This window comes from Chlorocebus sabaeus, chromosome 19 (genome assembly GCF_047675955.1).
Source record: "Chlorocebus sabaeus isolate Y175 chromosome 19, mChlSab1.0.hap1, whole genome shotgun sequence".
Lineage (NCBI taxonomy): Eukaryota > Metazoa > Chordata > Mammalia > Primates > Cercopithecidae > Chlorocebus > Chlorocebus sabaeus.
In genome coordinates this window covers 203,832-222,362 of record NC_132922.1, presented here as the reverse complement: position 1 = coordinate 222,362, position 18,531 = coordinate 203,832, and the positions used below count along the sequence as shown (strand labels likewise).

Genomic DNA, 18,531 nt, shown 5'->3' with positions numbered 1-18,531 from the left:
GGTGGCGGAGCGGCGCGTGCGCGGGCGAGAAACCGGCTGGGCGAGGTAGCGTCCTGGAAGACCGGCGAGAAGGAGCCGCGCCTCTGTCCCGTGGGGGCCGGAGGGGCGGCGGGGCGGCGGCTGCAGCTGCAGCTCCGGTGCGAGGGCTTCCTTGCCGGGCCCTCTTCCCCGACCTCTGGGGCGCTCCGACGAGGAAGAGCCGCCCAGCGCGCGTCCGTCCTGAGCGTGGGTGAGGCCTGGAGGAGGCGCGCGCGCTGGGCAGGGCCGCACACCGCGGGCAGAGTGCGGGATGCGGGCACCCGGTGGGTACGCAGTAAACATTTGCTGAAGGAATATGGCCCTTGGGACAGTTCGATGACTCCAGGTGCATAAATCCCCAGTCACACGGGGACTCCCCTGTCCTGTAGAACCGCGCCTCTGAGGAGGCTTTTGCTGCCCTGCTTGAGATGCGCGTCTTCATTCATTCCCCTCTCCCCCATCCTCTTCGTCTCCTCCAGGCCTAGAGCTAATTACAGAGTCAAACCCAAGAGCGGAAGGTGAAGACTGGCAGCTTGCCGCAGCCCCCTTCTCGGCCTGCGCACCTCACATTGAGGGCGCCCCGATTTAAACACGTGCCTCCTGCATTTCTGCTTCTGCCCCAGGCTGGTGCGGCGGCCAGCAGCGCTGGACCCACAGGGATCCCTGGCAATGTCTGTCGAACTATGGTGTTCTTTGGGGCATCTGACTAGAGTGTTGTTTGATTTGATAACCAGAAAGAAATCAAAAATTGGGGATCACAAGGCTAATGTCACTTGCTGCAGTGGAAAATCGTGATCATTCTGTTTAAATCTGCGTCAGTTTTGAGACCTGGAGCCCATTGACTGACAAGGAGGCTTGGTTCCTCTCAGGAAGGATCTTACAATACCAGCATCTGAGCATATACCAAAAAATACTCCCGCAATCCTTCCCTAAAGGGACCTAGAGCCACTTTAAAAAGTAACTGGGCCGGGCGCGGTGCCTCACGCCTGTACTCCCAGCATTTTGGGAGGCTGAGGAGGGCGGATCACTTGAGGTCAGGAGTTTGAGACCAGCCTAGCCAACATAGCGAAACCCCGTCTCTACTAAAAATACAAAAATTATTCGGGCGTGGTGGTGTGTGCCTGTAATTCCAGCTGTTCGGGAGGCTGAGGCAGGAGAATCTGTTGAACCCAGGCCTTGTTGCAGCGAGCCACTGCACTCCAGCCTGAGCGACAAAACGAGACTCTGTCTGAAAAAAAAAAAAAAAGTGGGCCTGGCGCGGTGGCTCACGCTTGTAATCCCAGCACTTTGGGAGGCTGAGGCGGGTGGATCACAAAGTCAGGAGATCGAGACCACGGGGAAACCCCGTTTCTACTAAAAATACAAAAAATTAGCCGGGCGTGGTGTCGGGCGCCTGTAGTCCCAGCTACTCAGGAGAATGGCGTGAACCCGGGAGGCAGAGCTTGCAGTGAGCCGAGATCGCGCCACTGCACTCCAGCCTGGGCAACAGAGCGAGACTCCGAATCAAAAAAAAAAAAAAAGTAACTGATTCTGGCTGGGGGCAGTGGATCACACTTGTAATCCCTGCACTTTGGGAAGCTGAGGTAGGAGGATCGTTTGAGCTCAGGAGTTTGAGACCAGCCTGGGCAACATAGCAAGAACCTGTCTTTACAAAAAATTAAAAGATTAGCTGGGCCTAGTGGCAGGTGCCTGTGGTTCCAGCTACTCTGGATGGTGAGGTGAGAGAATCACTTAAGCCCAGGAGGTCAAGGCTGCAGTGACCTGTGTTCACGCCACTGCACTCCAGCCTGAGCAACACAGCAAGACCCTGTCTGACCAACAACAAAAACACACCAAAAAAACTAGTTTACTTTGGAAAAAGGACTATCTAGATCTTTCAAGGGCTGTTAGATACAGGATCTGAGCTGACGTTGTTACCAGGACCCCTGAAGCATCATGGCCCTCTCATTAGGGTACAGGCGTATGGAAATCAGATGATAATCAGAATCCCAACCCAAGTCCTGTGGTTACTTCTCTGGTCTCAATGCATACTTGGGATGTTTGTACCTAGCAGAGGGCCGAGCTTGTACATTAATCCCAGGCCTTTGGTACCATATGGTAAGGAAGAGCAAAGTAGAAGCCTTTGAAACTCCTCACCTACTGAAACCTTTCCAGGATTGTAAGTCAGAAACAATCCTGCATTCCAGGTATAATTGCAGAGGTATTTTGCCCTCAAAGACTTATAAAGCGGTGTCACCATTTCATCCTTTCAATTAACCTGAATGGCTCCTGCTAAGTCTTGGTGGATTAAAATAAATGATGTTATCCGGCACAAACTTAGCCAAGTCGTGTCCCCGATCACACAGCTGTGCTAAGTGTGGTATCTTTCCTGCAACTGGTGAATGCACCTCCGGCACTCGATAACGCAATTATTGACTTGGTGAACATTCTTTTCAATTCCCAGTGGTAAAGAGGATTGAAAGCAGTTCGCACTTATATGGGAAGGACAGCTCTATAAATTGTCTTGCTTCGTGCTGTTTGAACTCTCCTATTCTCTTGTCACAATAGTCCTTGGGTAGCTTATCTATATTCCATGTAACACTGATGATGTCATACCAATTGGACCTTAGGCCGCTTATCATCTATATTCCATGTAACACTGATGACATCATACCAGTTGGACCTTAGGCCGCTTATCTATATTCCATGTAACACTGATGACATCATACCAGTTGGACCTTAGGCCACTTATCATCTATATTCCATGTAACACTGATGACATCATACCAGTTGGACCTTAGGCCGCTTATCATCTATATTCCATATAACACTGATGACATCATACCAGTTGGACCTTAGGTAGCTTATCGATATTCCATATAACATCGATGACATCATACTAGTTGGACACGGTGGAGAAGGAAGTGCTCTGGCCTTGTTAAGGCAATGCATGTCAGAGGATGAGTGAGAAGCCCTCAGAAGTTCTGGAACCTGCCATATCAGTGACATTTTCAGGGGTGCAGCATTTGAGGGTGAGCCAGGGACAAGTTACTGCATCCTGCATCCTTGTAAGGAAGAAAGAGGCACAGCATTGATGCACCTCTGTGTTTTGGAGTCAGCATGCACTGCACTAGGGGATACCTCTCTGACCCCTGTATTGGGTAACGGGGAAACTTCCAGCTTTGAGTAGGACTCAGAGAAAAAGAGGGCTCTGCTAAAGATTTGGATTGGGAGATGGGCTTCCCTGCTGCGTAGATCCAGTGGGTTACGGGGGGCTTATTTGGAGTCGGAAGGACCCCATATGGCATCTCTAGCAAACTCCAACGGAAGAGTTGCAGTGCAGTGTCCTAGAGTTCTTGGACAAGACCATGCCTTCTGCAGCAGAGAACTACTCACCAAGTGAAAGCAGTATCAGGCACACTACCAGATCCAAGAAGAGACTGAGCACCTTCTGGTAGGGCATCAGTGACCTTGCAACAGAGTCTGCCCAAGCGAGATATTGTCAGATCCTCCAAGTCAGTAGGTCAGAGGCTCAGTAGCAATTGATTTTGCAATGAAAAAGGTAGCCTTGGGCTTGGACCCAAGCCTATCTAGTAGGTAACAGTCATTTACAGGAAGAGGTGGCGGTGTGGCCCCACATCTGCTTTGCACTGATACTTCTCTTTTAGACAAAACAAACAAACATTCTGGTCTGGTTCGTGTATGGGTCAGTTTGATGTGTTGATGTGAACTGAAAATGAACCACAAGTACACTACAGTCCCATTCAGGGTGACCCTAAAGGACAATAATAGGAAATCCTCCATGGGGCTGAGCTTCCAGCAGTTCATGTGGATATCCACTTTGTAGGGAGGAGCAGACAGAGTAGTGGCCTGAGGGAGGGACGCATATGAGCTTCTGGGTTGTGACGTCCTGCTGGCTTGTCAGGGGCCTGAAAAGGGCAAGAGGGGAAGATGGACCTACAGGAGTAGCCAGACAATATGTGCATCTTTCTGCCTCATGTTAATACTGCAGAGGAGTCGCTGAACAGCAGGATAGATGGATGTCAGTCAGCTGTGCCCCTGGCTACCCTCTGCTTGCACAGTGGACTGTCAGTGGAGGCATCATGCAGAAGGAGCACAGGTTAGTGTCACCCAACACAGGCCTTTAATCAAGGCTTGTCTCATGATGACTGTTGCTGAAAGTGATCAGTGCTGAGCCCCTGCTGACACACCATCCCTAGAGCACCCCAACTAATTACTTAGTGGCAAGTTGGTTACAGCCCTTCATCGTTGCTGGAGTTGACACCCACTCTGGATAAGGGTTTGTATCCACAGGGTCCCAGGCCAGCATCACTATCCAGGCACTTCAAGCGTACTCCATGTACCAACGTGGGATCATGGATCACATTGCCTCAGGCCAAGAAAGCCATTTTATAGTGAAAGAGGTATGGTAGTGTGTGGATTGCCATGGGATCCACTGCTTCTCTAATATCCTGCATTACGCAAAAGCCGCTAGGCTACTGGAAAGATGGGATGACTTCTTAAGGCCTTAGCTGAGGTCCTGGTTCTAGGACAGTATCCTGAGGAGTTGGGATCTACACACTGAATCAAAGCCTAACACATGGTGCTCTGCCCCCAGTAGATACATTCTGTGGATCCAAGAACAAAGACGCAGGTCCAGGAACCCAAAGGTTGGGATTTGCTGCTTCTCACCATCATTCCCAGGGACTCACACTTAGAATTTGTACATTCTGTCTCCACAGCCTCAGGATCTGCCGGATTAGGGCCTGTTTCCCAGGTAGGAACTTCCACAAGGGCACTCCTGCTGGTTGCAGGAAGGATACCTCCACAAGCCTGAATCTGCAAAGACCACCAGGTTACTCTCAGCTCCTCATACTGGTGGACCAGCAGGCCACAAAGGAGGGGATACTTGATCCTGATAAACAGGATAGAGCGTGACTGCTGTGTAATGGGGCAAGCAGGGATTGGTCTGGCACTTGGAAGATTCATCTAGGTCTGTCTTGGTGCTTCCATGCCAAGTAATGACAATGAAAGGTCTTTTTTTTCTCTTTTTTTTTTTTTTTTTTGACACGGAGTCTCGCCCTGTCGCTGAGGCTGGAGTGCAGTGGCGCCATCTTAGCTCACTGGAAGCTCCGCCTCCCGGGTTCACGCCATTCTTCTGCCTCAGCCTCCTGAGCAGCTGGGACTACAGGCGCACGTTGCCACGCCCAACTAATTTTTTGTATTTTTAGTAGAGACGGGGTTTCACCATGTTAGCCAGGATGGTCTCGATCTCCTGACTTTGTGATCTGCCCACCTCGGCCTCCCAAAGTGCTGAGATTACAGGAGTGAGCCACCGCGCCTGGCTGAAAAGGTCTTTTCAGCAGCCATAGCCTCTAAGGGCTCAGACCCCTCAGGGTGAAGGTCTGGGCAGTGTCACCAGGCAAGCCATGGAGACAAGCTGGAAAGCTGGTGAGGGTGAGGCCAAGGAGGAGGTGGCTGCTGAATATGTTACTTGGGAGAAGCTGTAGCAGTGGGGATTGTATTTGTTCTGCTAAACCTTTTGTATTAAGGCTTTCATAGGAGTTGTAACTAGCCTTTGCTTTGAAGAATCGTGACAGAGCAGACTCAATGTGGTCGCTGAGTAGATCTGAGGGGTGCAGGAGGTGGTGTCTTGACTGATGCCCTCAGCCCACCTTTAACTGCAGGGGACACAGAGCTGCATCTCTGCTGTGTGTCTTTGCACTTCCTGCTCCAGGCCTTCTCTGACACTATGGCAGCCCCCTGAGCCTGTGCCGAGATCGTGCCACTGCACTCCAGCCTGGGCAACAGAGCTAAACTCCATCTCAAAAATAAATCAATCAATAAAGGCTGGGGGGAATACATGCAGGAATGGACTATGAGGATACAAAGCCAAGAATGAATTGTAGGTTAGTGCAAGTTTATCATCATGGATGCACTTCAAAGAGAATCTGGATTCCATGTTTTGGCTCAAGGCCTGGGAGTAGTTATGACTGTGCCTGGTTGGCTGAGTGAAGCCTGGACCCCTTGGTGGTTTACACGGATGGGAAGATGAGAATGTGGAGTGGATTTGTGATGTATGTGACGTGACCTGGCTGCCACTCTCCTCTCTCTATCCCTTCATTAGACCATTGTGTAGTTTAAAAGAATAGGTTATAAATTTCTTTTCGAGATACAGTCAACAAAATGAAAAGGCAACCCATGGAACGGGAGAAAGTATTTGCAAATCATATATCTGATAAGGAGTTAATATCAAAAATGTATAAGGAACTTACAAAACTCAATAGCAAAAAAGCAAATAACACAATTTTAAAATGTGCAAAGGACCTGAATAGACATTTCTCCAAAGAAGACATGCAAATGGCCAACAAGTGTATGACAGGGGCCCAACATCACTGATTAGTGATACTGATCACTGCACTCCAGGCTGGGTGGCAGAGCGAGACTCCGTCTTAAAAAAAAAAAAAAAAAGGACTTGGGAGGCCGAGATGGGCGGATCACGAGGTCAAGAGATCGAGACCATCCTGGCTAACACGATGAAACCCCGTCTCTACTAAAAAAACACAAAATAGCTGGGCGAGGAGGCAGGCGCCTGTAGTCCCAGCTACTCTGGAGGCTGAGGCGTAAACCCGGGAGGCGGAGCTTGCAGTGAGCTGAGATCTGGCCACGGCGCTCCAGCCTGGGTGACAGAGCCAGACTCCGTCTCAAAAAAAAAAAAAAAAAAAAAGACAAGAGATAACAAATGTTGACAAGGAAGTGGAGAAAAGAGAACCCTTGTATACTGTTGGTGAAAAGGTAGATTGGAAGAGCCATGATGGAATACAGTAAAAAATTAAAACAGAACTACCATGCAATCCAGCAATCCCACATCTGGATGTATGTCCAGAGGAAATGAAATCAATGTCTTGGAGGATATCTGTACCAGCATGTTCACTGCAGCATTATTCACAATAGCCAAGATTAGGAAGCAACCTGAGTGTGCGTCAGCAGGTGAATGGATAAAGACCAGGTGTGCGTGCTGACTGGGGATTCTAAAATTATAGGAAAACTGGAAAATCAATATTAGGGGACCATCTGCCCCTTTGGCCATGCCCTCTCTGCTTCCTGTATATGAAACTCACTCACCTTATCCCCAAGGGAGACCACTGTAAAAGTTCTAACTACTTGCAGCATTCAGCTCAAAATTTAGGTTCTCTGACTTATATGCAGTTTGCTCCTTCGGGTCTAGAGGTAGATCCTTGTGGTCCAGTGACTTATAAAAGATTTGTCATTCATCCTCCAACCAACTCAGTGTACACTAGTTTAATCCAATGATTTATAAACTAAAACATGTGTCCCAAACATACAAAGAAAGAGTAAGGGCCAGGTGCGGTGGCTTACGCCTATAATCCCTGCACTTTGGGAGGCTGAGGTGGGCGGACCACCTGAGATTGGGAGTTAGAGACAAGTCTGACCGACATGGAGAAACCCCATCTCTACTAAAAATACAAAATTAACCGGGCGTGGTGGCGCGTGCCTGTAATCCCAGCTACTCGGGAGGCTGAGGCAGGAGAATCGCTTGAACCCAGGAGGTGGAGGTTTCAGTGAGCCGAGATCGTGCCATTGCACTCCAGCCTGGGCAAAAAGAGTGAAACTTTGTCTCAAAAAAACAAAACAGAACAAAAGAGTATGAATCGGATAAATAAAACAAAGACCCCTATTTAGACCCAATCTCTAGTCTATGGCACTTGCCAAATCCTATTGAGCATAAATAGTGAAGTCCCCTTTCCTGGCAGTGCCGGCTCAGTTTTCTGGAATGTTCCTCCTTGTCTGTTACACTTCGTGTCCACATCTAGAAAGATACTGGAGAGGAACCTTCTTGGAGGCTGCACAGTTTCTTCTATGGGATCAAATGCTTACTGGCTTTTGTAGGGATTACTTTAGGAGCTGAATTGTCAGAGGATTTGACAAACTAGATCGTAGTTTCTTTGGTGATATGATTTCTCCAAATTTTCAGTAGTGACCTTCTAGCTTCATAACCTGAGTTGGGAAGTTTTCTGCCTCCTGTTTCCTGAAATGTTTATGTAGGATTAGTATTATGTCTTCCTTAAATATTTGCTAGAATTCACCAGTAAGGCAACCTGGATCTGGAGTTTTCTTTGTGGAAGGGTTTTTAATTGGTAATTCAATGTCTTTAATAATTATGAGGCCATTCAGATTTTTCTATTTCTTTTTGTTCCAGCTTTGGTAATTTGTGTCTTTCAAGAAATTTGTTCATTTGATTTACATTGTCAAGTTTATTGGCATAAAGTTGTTCATAGTTTTATAATTCTTTTAATATCTGCTGAATCTATAGTGATATTTGTGCTTTCATTCCTGGTAAGGATATTTATGTCTTCTTTTTTCGTGATTAGTCTAGCTAGAGGTTTACCAATTTTATTGAGTTTTTTAAGGAACCAGCTTTTTAGTTTCATCGATTACCCTCAATTGTGTATATGTTTTTTATTTCATTGATTCTGATCTTTTCTTCTAATTCTCTTTCTCTCTTTCTTTCCTTCCTTCTTTCTTTCTTCCTCCTCCTTCTTCCTTCTTCCTTCTTTCTTCTTTCTTTCTTTCTTTCTTTCTTTCTTTCTTTCTTTCTTTCTTTCTTTCTTTCTTTCTTCTTTCTTCTTCTTCTCTCTTCTTCTTCTTCCTCTTCCCCTCTCTCTCCTTCCCCTCCCCTCCCTTCCTCTCCCCTCCCTTCCCCTACCCTCTCTTTTCCTTTCTGACAGGGTCTCACTCTGTTGCTCAGGCTGGAGTCCAGTGGCACTATCACAGCTCAGTGCAGCCTTGACCTCCTGGGCTCAAGCAATCTGCCAGCCTCCCGAGTAGCTGGGACTACAGGTGTGTGCCACCACCTGGCTAGTGTGTGTGTGTGTGTGTGTGTGTGTAGATGGGGTCCCACTATGTTGCCCCAGCTGGTCTCGAACTCCTGGGCTCATGCTGTCCTCCCACCCTGGCCTCCCTGCTGGGATTACAGGCATGAGCCACCACACCTGGCTCATTTATTTTTCTTTCTTTCCAGTCTATTACTTTCAGCCTATCTTAGTGTTTATATTTAACATTTCATTTCTTGAGGTAGCTTATAGTTTGTGTCTCACTTTTTATTTTTTATTTTTTATTTATTTTTTTTTTTGAGACGGAGTCTTGAGACGGAGTCTCGCTCTGTCACCCAGGCTGGAGTGCAGTGGCCGGATCTCAGCTCACTGCAAGCTCCGCCTCCCAGGTTCACGCCATTCTCCTGCCTCAGCCTCCCGAGTAGCTGGGACTACAGGCGCCCGCCACCTCGCCTGGCTAGTTTTTTGTATGTTTAGTAGAGACGGGGTTTCACCGCATTAGTCAGGATGGTCTCGATCTCCTGACCTCGTGATCCGCCCGTCTCGGCCTCCCAAAGTGCTGGGATTACAGGCTTGAGCCACCGCGCCCGGCCGTGTCTCACTTTTTAAATACATTCTGATAATCTCTGCCTTTCAATCTGAGTTTAGATCATTTCTATTTAATGAAATCATCGATATTATTGGGTTTAAATCTTGCTATTTGTTTTATTTGTCCCATCTTAGTTCCATTTCCACTTCTTTTCTGCTTTCTGATGGATTGATCAAGTATGTTTTAGTATTCTGTTTTATTACCATTCTTAGCTTACTAATTGTGTCTTTTGTAATTTTTAAAATGTTCTTTCTAGGATTTATAATATATATTTTTAACTTGTCGTAGTCTACACTCACATAAAGTTATAGCATCTCACAAATAATGTGAGAGCCTTCTTACAGCCGTATGTTTTCATTTCTCCCTCCCATCCTCTGTATTGGTGGTGTTATGTTTTACATCTGTATATGTTTTAGGGCTGGGCATGGTGGTTCATACCTGTAATCCCAGCACTTTGGGAGGCCAAGGCTGGAGAATTCTTGAGCCCAGGCATTCGAGACCAGCCTAGCAACATAGCGAGACCCTGTCTGTACAAAAAAATAAAAAATTAGCCAAAAAGGGTGGTATGCACCTGTGGTCCCATCTTCTTGGGAGGTGGGAGAATCACATGAGCATGGGAGGTTGAGGCTGCAGTGAGCCATGATCATGCCACTGCACTCAAGCTTGAGCAACACAGTGAGACCCTGTCTCTAAAGAAAAGAAAAAGAAAGAAAATATATGCAAAACCCACGAAACTATAGAGCATAGTCAAGCAGTTTGAAAAGAACCAAATGGAAGTTCTAAAAGGAAAGTTTTAATTTAGTTCAAATTTCATTGAATTTTAATTTCAACTAAATTAAAAACTTAGTATGCAGCTTTAACAGAAGATTTAAATAACCGAAGAGAGACTTCATGAGCTAAAAGATAAATATGAATAAAGTATACCGAATGCTGCCTGGAAAGACACAGATATGGAAAACCTGGAAGAAGGGTTAAGAGACATAAAGGCTAGAATAGGAAAATCCAACATGAGCCTAGTTAGAGTGCCCGAAGGAGAAGAGATGGGATGGAGCAGAGGAAATCTTTGAAGAGAGAATGGCTATGAAATTTCTAAACTCATGAAAGTAACGTAATTGAGAAATTCATATAAATTTATATAATTGAGAACCTCAGGCAGAAAAAAATACAAAGTAAACTCACACCTAGATATACCACATTGAAACTTCAGAACACCAAGGGCCGGGAGCGGTGGCTCACGCCTGTAATCCCAGCACTTTGGGAGGTTGAGGCAGGCAGATCATGAGGTCAGGAGATCGAGACTATGCTGGCTAACATGGTGAAACCCCATCTCTACTAAAAACACAAAAAAATAGCCTGGCATGGTGGCGGGCGCCTGTAGTCCCAGCTACTTGGGAGGCTGAGGCAGGAGAATGCGGGAGGCGGAGCTTGCAGTGAGCTGAGATTGTGTTACTGCACTCCAGCCTGGGAGACAGTGAGACTCCGTCTAAAAAAAAAAGAAAAAAAGAAACTTCAGAACACCAAAGACAAAAAAGTCCTAAATGTAGCTGGAGATGCATGAAAAATGACCTTCAAGGGAGTGACTGAGAGATGATGCTTTGTAACAACAAGGAAAGCCAGAGGGGGACAATGGATGAGACCTTGGAGGTGATAATGGAAACTAAGGACCTGACCCAGAATTCTATGTCCTGTAAAATTATCTTTCAGGAACAAGGACAAAATGAAGACATTTTCAGACAAACTGAGTTTACTAGCAAAGATTCTCATTAAAGAAATATTTAAAAGGTGTACTTCACGCAAAAAGAAGTGGTATCGGCTGGGCACGGTAGCTCACGCCTGTAATCCCAGCACTTTGGGAGGCCAAGGCGGGCAGATCACAAGGTCAGGAGATTGAGACTATACTGGCTAACACGGTGAAACCCCGTCTCTACTAAAACTACAAAAAATTAGCCGGGTGTGGTGGAGGGCACCTGTAATTCCAACCACTTGGGAGGCTGAGGCAGGAGAATGGCGTGAACCTGGGAGGCGGAGCTTGCAGTGAGCCGAGCACCACTGCACTCCAGCCTGGGTGACAGAGTGAGACTCTGTCTCAGAAGAAAAAAAAAAAAAAAAAAAGTATCACAGGATGATCTGACAAGAAAAGGGAATGAAGAATCCAGTAAGAGGTAACATTGGCTAAATCTAAGTAAACATTGATGGTTTAAAGCAATGATAACAATTCCTATCGGTCTTGAAAAGAAAAATAATAGCCAGGCACAGTGGCTCGCACCTATAATCCCAGTACTTTGGAAGGCTAAAAGCAGGAGGATTGCTTGAGCTTGGGAGGTCGAGGCTGCAGTGAGCCAAGATCATGCCACTGCACTCCAGCCTGGGTGACAGTGAGACTCTGTCTAAAACATCAGGGAAAAAAAGGAAAAATAAAGAATATTAAAATACATAATAATAAAATTTAACTTGGGACTGGAGTAAATAGTTAAATACTTCTCTGGTCCTTGTATTGTTCAGGAAGAGAGTAAAAATATTGATTAACTAGGCTTTGATAATTTAAGTGTGAGTGTCATAATTAACAGGATGCCTTAGATTGGATTCTTTCAGAAGAAGTAGCTGAGACCAGGATTCACATGCAAGTAGTTTGTTTGAAGCTGCAGGAAATAAGGTGGGTGGGTGAGAAAGTGAGGCAGGGGAGGGAAGAAGTGCCACCCTCCCAGCTGCTTTGTCTCTTATCCTGTGGCCTATGTAGCAAGATTGTACTTAGAACTGGCCGGGCGCGGTGGCTCACGCCTGTAATCCCTGCCATTTGGGAGGCCGAGGCGGGCGGATCACGAGGTCAGGAGATCGAGACCATCCTGGCTAACACGGTGAAACCCCGTCTCTACTAAAATACAAAAAATTAGCCGGGCGCGGTGGCAGGCGCCTGTAGTCCCAGCTACTCGGGAGGCTGAGGCAGGAGAATGGCGCGAACCCGGGAGGCGGAGCTTGCAGTGAACCAAGATGGTGCCACTGTACTCCAGCCTGGGCGACAGAGTGAAGACTCCGCCTCAAAAAAAAAAAAAAAAAAAGATTGTACTTAGAACTTAGCTATTAGATCCAGAGGATAAAGACAGGTTTTGAGGCTACACATGGTAGCTCATGCCTGTAATCCTAACACATTGGGAGGCCAAGGCAGGTGGATCACTTGAGCCCAGGAGTTGGAGACCAGCCTGGAAAACATAGTGAAACCTTGTCTTTACAAAAAAATAAAAAATTATCCAGGCATGGTGGCGGGTGCCTGTGGTCCTAGCTACTCAGGAGGCTGAGGTGAGAGGTTTGCTTGAGCTGAGGAGGCAGAGGTTGCAGTGAGCCAAGATCACATCACTGCACTCCAGCCTGGGTGACAGAGTGAGACCCTATCTCTTTTTTTTTTTTTTGAGACGGAGTCTCGCTCTGTCGCCCAGGCTGGAGTGCAGTGGCCGGATCTCAGCTCACTGCAAGCTCCGCCTCCCAGGTTTACGCCATTCTCCTGCCTCAGCCTCCCGAGTAGCTGGGACTACAGGCACCCGCCACCACGCCTGACTAGGTTTTTTGTATTGTTTTTTTAGTAGAGACGGGGTTTCACCATGTTACCCAGGATGGTCTCGATCTGACCTCATGATCCACCTGTCTCGGCCTCCCAAAGTGCTGGGATTACAGGCTTGAGCCACCGTGCCCGGCGAGACCCTATCTCAAAAAAAAAAAAAAAAAAAAAAGACAGTGTTTGTTAATCAAATTAGGTAATTATGCTGGGAGTTCCAGGATGACAAGTTTGTGGGTGTAAGAGGCCTGGTAAATCTCTGTTCAGGGTCTCCAGCAACCTATCAGGGACTCTCCCTGTCAGGCAGAGCCCTGTCATCACCAACTTTAGTGCATCTTCGGGAGGAATTGGGGAAATCTGAGAAGCGCTCACCAAACATCAAACATTCTCCAGCTTGATAGCTCCTGGCATACTTTGCTGGGCCTGTTCCCTTTGCACTCATCACAGTAAATGGAAAACTCTCCAAAATTTGTATGTCAGAGAGAGAGTTGTCGAAGCTGCAGTGCTGTCCTCCTTGGGGCTATGACCCTGCTGCAGTGCAAAGACTTTCATGAAAGTGTATAATTCTGTTGTTTGTTCAGCTATTATAAAAGTGTCGCCGGGCGCGGTGGCTCAAGCCTGTAATCCCAGCACTTTGGGAGGCTGAGACGGGCGGATCACGAGGTCAGGAGATCGAGACCATCCTGGCTAACTCGGTGAAACCCCGTCTCTACCAAAAAATACAAAAAAGCTAGCCGGGCGAGGTGGCGGGCGCCTGTAGTCCCAGCTACTTGGGAGGCTGAGGCAGGAGAATGGCGTAAACCCGGGAGGCGGAGCTTGCAGTGAGCTGAGATCCGGCCACTGCACTCCACCCTGGGCGACAAAGCAAGACTCCGTCTCAAAAAAAAAAAAAAAAAAACAAAAAAAAAAAATAAAAGTGTCTTTGGGCAGGTACATTATATGAAGGAGTCTAGTAAGACATTCAGATTTCAGAGATTTAAAAAATTTCCTGGCAAGGTGTGGTGGCTCACACCTCTAATCCCAGCACTCTGGGAGGCCAAAGCAGGCGGATCACTTGAGTTCAGGAGTTCGAGACCAGCCTGGCCAAGATGGTGAAACCCCATGACTCTGCTAAAATACAAAAATGAGTGGGGTGTGGTGGTACGCACCTGTAGTCCCAGCTACTTGGAAGGCTGAAGTGGGGAGAATGGCTTAAGCCTGGGAGGCGGAGGTTGCAGTGAACTATGATTGCACCACTGCACTCCAGCCTGGGCGACGGAGCAAAATCGTGTCTCAAAAAAAAAAAAAAAAAAAAAAAAATCCTGATAGTAGCAATCTATTTAAAAACTTCAACTCTGATGCATATCATCTTCTGCACTGGTAGAAATCTGTTTTGTGAAAGGTATAATTATGTGTGAGATTTCTTTCTTAAACCAGAAGAAGAATTTTTTTTTTTTTTTTTTTTTGAGACGGAGTCTCGCTCTGTCGCCCAGGTTGGAGTGCAGTGGTGTGATCTCGGCTCACTGCAAGCTCTGCCTCTTGGGTTCATGTCATTCTCCTGCCTCAGCCTCCCAAGTAGCTGGGACTACAGGCACCCGCCACCACGCCCAGCTAATTATTTGTATTTTTAGTAGAGATGGGGTTTCACCGTGTTAGCCATTGTGGTCTTGATCTCCTGACTTCGTGGTCCTCCCACCTCGGCCTCCCAAAGTGCTGGGATTACAGGTGTTAGCCACAGCGCCCGGCCAACTGTCACTTTCTTTAAGGCATAACAGTGTTGTAAATGCCATGATTTTGAATGTGCTGTACCATCAGGTGAGAATTACCATTTTCTTTAACATAAGTTGTGCTTGTTTGCTGATGGAAATGATCCAGAAGAGAAGGACAAGCTGATGGTTGGGAGGGTTGATGTCAGGCAAGAAACTTGAGTGGATGATGAGGAAGTGTGAGGGTCAGTGGACTGGAGGTTCGCGGTGGTTTCATGACACGTGGACTGGAGATCTGTAGTGGTTTTATGGCACAGCTCCCAAGTTCTTTGACACTCTTCCCATGGAGGGGTAGGGTCTGTGACCCCCCTCTTGAAACTGGGTAGGCTTGCAACTGCTTTGACCAATAGGCACAGCAGCAGTGATGCTGTAGGACTCCCAAGGTTAGACCAGAAAAGGCCATGCCTTCCCAGGATCCTCACTGTGATGGGAACCAGCCATCATGTAAGAAACTCTACCCTTGGCTGGGTGCAGTGACTCATGCCTCTAGTCCGAGCACTTTGGGAGACTGAGGTAGGCAGATCACTTGAGGTCAGGAGTTCGAGACCAGCCTGGCCAACATGGTGAAAACCCGCCTCTACTAAAAATACAAAAAAAATGAGCTGGCATGCTGGCGGGTACCTATAATCCCAGCTACTCGGGAGGCTGAGGTAGGAGTTGGAGGTTGCAGTGAGCCAAGATCATGCCGCTGCACTCCAACCTGGGTGACAGAGTGAGACTCTTGTCTCCAAAAAAAAGAAAAAAGAGAAGAGAAAAGAAAAAAGAGAAGAGAAACTACCCTGAGACCACCATGCAGGAGAGCCCAGTGGCTATGCTGGTTTCAGCCACAGCAGAGCTCCCAGCTCACACTCAGCATCCACTGCCAACCTTCTCAATGAACCATCTCAGACCTTGAGCCAGGCTCACCTCCAGCTGCAACCAAACCTCAAAAGAGACCCAGGCAACAGCTTCTCATTGGAGTCCTTCCTGAATTTCTACCCTTAACACAAACAACTGTAAATAACAACTTAATTGTTTTAATTCACTAAATTTGAGGATAATTTGTTAGTAATAGTAATTGAAGCACATTTCTTATGGAGTTAAAAAAGAAAAAAGGCCAGACGCAGTGGCTCACACCTGTAATCCCAGCACTTTTGGAGGCTGAGGTGAGTGTATCGCTTGAGCTCGGGAGTTTGAGAGCAGGCTGAGCAACATGATGAAATCCTGTCTCTACAAAAAAAACAAACATTAGCCAGGTGTGGTGGCATACACCTATAGTCCCAACTACTCTGAGGACTGAAGTGGGAGAATTGCTTGAATCCAGGAGGCAGAGGTTGCAGTGAGCTGAGATTGCACTACTACATTCCTGCATGGGTGACACAGCAAGACCCTGTCTCAAAAACAAACAAACAAAAAAAATGTGGATGTTGTAGTAATGCTGCAAGAAAGAGACCAAGAGAAGTAGGGGGTAGTGATCAGACACCTGGATGCATAAAAATCCAGATTCAGGAAATGGTGGCATTAGGACTTCACCATGGTGAAGGTAGAACTCTTAATTTTCATCTTTATTAAATGTCTGTTTGCAGTTTTAACCATTGGCATATTTATTTTGTGTTTGTGATTTCTGTGAAATATGAGTACAATAAAGACTGATAGTTTGCATTTGTTTTCTTTTTTTTTTTTTTTTTTTTTTTGAGACGGAGTCTTGCTCTGTAACCCGGGCTGGACTGTAGTGGCCGGATCTCAGCTCACTGCAAGCTCCGCCTCCCGGGTTTACGCCATTCTCCTGCCTCAGCCTCCTGAGTAGCTGGGACTACAGGCGCCCGCCACCTCGCCCGGCTAGTTTTTTGTATTTTTAGTAGAGACGGGGTTTCACCGTGTTAGCCAGGATGGTCTCGATCTCCTAACCTCGTGATCCGCCCGTCTCGGCCTCCCAAAGTGCTGGGATTACAGGCTTGAGCCACCGCGCCCGGCCTGCATTTGTTTTCTAATCTCAGAAAGTTGTCAGAAAATGTTCTCTGACTTTTTAGAATTGCTGTGGTCAGGATTGCGGAAACTGTTGCAATTCCATCTCTCCCTTCTAAGTCCAGTCAATTTTGTGCTTTGTACTGTCTATGCCATTCATGCACTATAGAGGGAAGAAAATGTTAAAATGGTCACGACACAGCATCTTGATTTGTCATTGAAGAAGGAGAAGGAGGAGTCTGGAAGGACGCTGACAATGGATGGTGGTCAGGAAGGAAAACCCATGGCCCACAGGCCAGAGGAGGAGAGAACTTCAAGGAGGGATATTCAGCTTCCTGTGGACCCCCATTTGTTCATCCATACGATGATGCTCTGAGGAGCACAGGAGGAAGGTGTAAATTGGATAAAATGTGCATGACATAAGGAGCATAAACCCCCTCAGGAAAGAGATGCTGCCTTTTCACTAACATGTCCCTGAGCTGCACAGAGCAGCCCTGGGGGGACTGGGAGGCCATGGCCCCAGTGTGAGGAGCAGGGGAAAGGTGAGCCTCAAATGATCACCAACAAACACCAGGGCCTGTGTCTGGGGCTTACACGTGGCATGTGGTCCCCACAGCACCACTGCTCAGAGGAAGAATCCAAGATCTGGAGGGATTGTGTAATTTGCCCATGTTCAACAAGTTGGTGGCAAAATGAAGAGTGGCTCCCCTCTTTCAGACTTTAAGGCCGACGATCTTCCATCTGTGCTCTGGGGACAAGACTGATGTCCACAGATAAAACTGGGGGTGGCATCCCCTGTCTCATGGTCTTTACACTCATGGGACCTGGGAGTGACCATCTGATAAGAGGGAGGGAAGGAAGGGAAGAGGCTTGAGGAAGGTTATGGGGGTTAGGATCTAAGATGAAATTTGAGACTGTAAGACTTCGGGTCGGGTGCCGTGGCTCGCACCTGTAATCTCAGCATCCTGGGAGGCCGTTGCTTGGGCTTGGGCCCAGGAGTTTAAGACCAGCCTAGGTAACATAGTGAGACCCTGTTTTTACAAAACAACAACAACAACAACAACAAAAACAAACCAGCCAGGTATGGTAGTATGTGCCTATGGTCCTAGCTACTCAGAAGGCTGAGGCAGGGGAATTCCTTGAGCCCAGGAGTTTGAGGCTACAGTGAGCTAAGGACACACCACTGCACTCCAGCTGGGTGACAGAGTGAGACCCTGTCTCAAAAGAAAAAATAGATTTTAAGATTGCTGCAACTCCAGATGAAGGTAGATCCTGGAGGCACTTTGTGGGAGAGGTCACTACAGTTGAGTATCAAAGACTGTTGACAGATCAGAAGTCAAGGAACTGACTGACCAGGGCATTGGATGGGTCATTTATGTGGGTGTCCAGATTCACCAGTTTGGTGAAAAGACTCAGCATCAAAAGGAAATCTGGAAAGTTAGGGTCAAACTCTATGAAATCTGGGAAGAGATTTGAATTTTTATGGGAAAGGCAGGGAGTGGCTAATAGGCCCAGACTCCGTGAACCTCAGAAATGGGGAATGTTTTTAGTGCTTCTAAAATGGAAAAGACTGTTGATGGCAAAGACCTGATGCCCCGGACTGGGTTAGAGACCATAAGCTCTCATTCATTCATTCATTCACATGTCTGCTAAGCACCTACTGTGTACTGGGCACCATGCTTGGAGCCTAGGGCTTCACAGAGAGATGACAGCCTCTCTTCTCTCCAGCCAACCCAAGTCAAGAAGGCAAGCATAAACTAGTAGATGGCGGTTTTTTTTTTTTTTTTTTTTTTTTTTTTTTTTTTTTTTGAGATGGGGTCTGTGCCCTCCAGGCTGGAGTGCAGTGGTGTGATC

The 18,531-nt window shown here is 47.1% G+C and overlaps 1 long non-coding RNA gene across 1 annotated transcript; it reads left to right on the top strand.

The window, feature by feature from the left end:
• The first annotated feature begins 44 nt into the window (after positions 1-44).
• On the top strand, positions 45-12,524 carry LOC103223649 (uncharacterized). The gene is made up of 2 exons (XR_012089407.1): positions 45-364; positions 498-12,524. It is a non-coding gene; the product is annotated as an uncharacterized lncRNA (long non-coding RNA).
• Positions 12,525-18,531: the final 6,007 nt, after the last annotated feature.